Raw genomic sequence first — 2892 nt, forward strand, 5'->3', positions numbered from 1 at the left:
AGCAGGCTGAGCTTTCTTATCCCTGTCTGTCCTGTCTTGGGGGTTTGCTCTTGAGGACCACGTGGCCTCATATTTCCACAAGTGAATGGAAGCCCTCACCCTGACTCCGCATCATGGGGCTGACCACAAGCCTCCATCTCAGCCTGTGCCACTGTCGGCACCTCCCACATCCTCTTCTCTGTAAGGGACCTCCAGGCTACCCCTGCCCTGGGTTCCCATTTTCAGGCTGGTGGCTGTTAACGTGGTCTGCACACACCAGTCCCCAGCGTCTTCTTCCTCAAATACCCCTAAATCGAATGGTGTCACTCCCTACTCAACACCCTGCAGTGGCTGGCACTTCACTCCGCACATAATCCCATCCCAACCTCTTGGCCAGACATCAAAGTGCCATCCCCATGGGGCCCTGAGAGCTTTCCAGGCACAGTCTGTCCTCCAGCTAGAACGAGACTGGTCCTTGTTCCCTCATGGCCCGCTCACACCCCAACTTGGCTGTCATTTCCTCGCAGGCACATCCCCATTCAGCCCGATTCTGGCTGGGATGGGAGCTGAGGCCCGCCTAGTGTCTCTGGGCCCCTCCTCGCACCCGTCTAGGACCTGGCTCCCTAGTGTGGCAGTGCCCCGCCTTCAGGGCTCCATGGAGCCCGAGGTAGCCTAACTTCCTATCTGCCAGCTAGCATGGAGGAGAGCCAAGAACATGAGTCAACACTGTCAACTTGATAGAGAAGGAGGTCCAGGAAGGATGTGGAAAGTGACTCCTTTCTCGGGCCAGTCCGCCAGAGTCCACTTGAGCCCTTGTGCAAGCTGAAAGTGACATCTAATCAAACCAACTTCCCAAGTCCAACAGGAAAACCTGGTGTTTTATGGCCTAGCTTCTCTGTACCCTTGAACTGCCACGACCCTTGTTACAGAATTCAAAATTTTCAGATTCCCCCAGCACCTGGCACACAAAGGCCAAAGGATCCACAGCATTTGGATGAATCCCTGTCTGGGGTCTTTGGGGAAAATCCTGCAAAGCATGGCTAAGGGGCTAACACAGCTCCTTATCTTCTCCTGCTTTCTGTTGTGATATGCATTTAAATAGGAAGAATCACTATCACCTGTCACAGTGGTGACTTCTTGGGCCTGGAGCATTTGACAACTGTTTGCTGTGCCCCTGACTACCCTAATCACCCTTGCTGCCTTTCTGCCGATAAGAAGATGCCAGCCTGAGGGCTGCAATGTGGGACATCCCCACAAAGTGAGGTCTCAATCACCTGAATGCCCAAGGGACCTGGAAGCAACCACAGGGATTCCTGCACTTTGAGGAGAAAACTGCTGGGGGTAGACAAGGCCCCTAGGACCCAGCAGTTCCACTTCCTTCCTTACAGGGGAGGGACTCCGAACCAGAGAGGGGAGGCGAATGGCCAAGGTCACTTAAGGCAGTTGCTGAGGTCCTGAGTAGCAGGGCCACACAGGTGAGGCCTCTTTGGCCTTTCTCAAACAAATGCTTTCAAATGCATAAAGTAAAACAGAATTGCAACATAAGTTTAATATGTCAAAAGACGGTTGCTAAAAGATTTTTTTTTAAATGTGAGATATGATAATGTATGCGCTTCTTTACTAATAGGTTAAATTCCAGGATCAATGGGCAGGTTGAATAACTACAGTAATTTCAAAGTAGTTATTCTGCCAGCCAGTAGGTCTTGCCATTTAGTTAATTTCAGGATATCTACAACAAAAGCTATACCATCATAAATGATTTGTCATTTTCTTTATTTAAAGATTTTATTTATTGATTTGAGAAAGGGAGAGAGGGAGGGCCAGAGAAAAAGGTGTGTGTAGGGGTGAAGGAGAGGGAAGTATCAACTCAAAGTAGTTGTTTCACGTATGTGCCTTGACAGGGCAAGCCCAGGGACCTCAGCTTGCCAAATTGAGGCTTTATCCACTGCGCCACCACAGGACAGGCAATCCATCATTTTCATTGGTGACAGTCACCTAGCTAACGCTTTGTTCTCCACGCCTACATTTGTAATTACGGTAAAGGCCAAATTTCGGGTAGAGGGCTGGTAAAAATAAAGAGGAGAAAAAGTGAAAAAGTCATCTGTTGTTAGTCCAAGCTCTCAGACATCACTACAGCCTGTGTCAGGAAGTGAGCATGACCGTGCAGGGTCCAGGCGGCCTCTTGCAAGATTTGTACCCAATTTGGAACCCGGGGAGGACGTCAGTACCCACCTCTCAAGGTTGTTGTGTGAGAACTCGCAGTATTGGCGCGAAAAGGCACGCAATCACCATCCGGGTATTTTGACTCTCTCGCTTTGCTAGGGGAAATTCAAATCTCGAAAAAGGGCGGACCCGAAAAGCGGTCTTGCGCCTGCGCGCGGGGCGGGGCGCGGTGCTCTGGGAAGCAGGCGGGGCGGGGTGACGCGAGGTGACGCGAGTTGACACAGAGCTCTCCCGCGCCCCCCTGCCCCCCTGCTCAGCTCGAATGCTGCCAGCCTGGCTGCTCGCCCTGCGGCCGGCGGGTCTGGGGGCAGCCCAGCGCGCAACGGCGCTCTGGCGCGCACCCGGCTTATTTCGTTGGGGCGCGGGCGGTGGCGGCAGCGGCTCCCGGGGGCGGAGCCGAGGGCCTGGGAGCCTGGGAGCCTGGGAGCCGGCTGCGTCACTGTCTACTCTCACCCCACCCCCGGATCCCCGCGCAGGGTTCTCGAGCCGCCTTTCCCGCGGATGCGCGGTGTACGGAGCCGGGGAACGGACATTCTCCGGCTCGAGGCGTGACTCTGGTGTCTCCTGTCAGCCATCCTCAGCAACCTATGCCCTGTCAACTCTAAGCGTGTGTCCCTTCAGCGACCCGGGGAACAGTTCCCAAGGGGGGCGGGGCCAAGCTCGTCTGAGACATTCTCATCCGGGCATTCC

This window comes from Saccopteryx bilineata, chromosome X (assembly GCF_036850765.1).
Source record: "Saccopteryx bilineata isolate mSacBil1 chromosome X, mSacBil1_pri_phased_curated, whole genome shotgun sequence".
NCBI lineage: Eukaryota > Metazoa > Chordata > Mammalia > Chiroptera > Emballonuridae > Saccopteryx > Saccopteryx bilineata.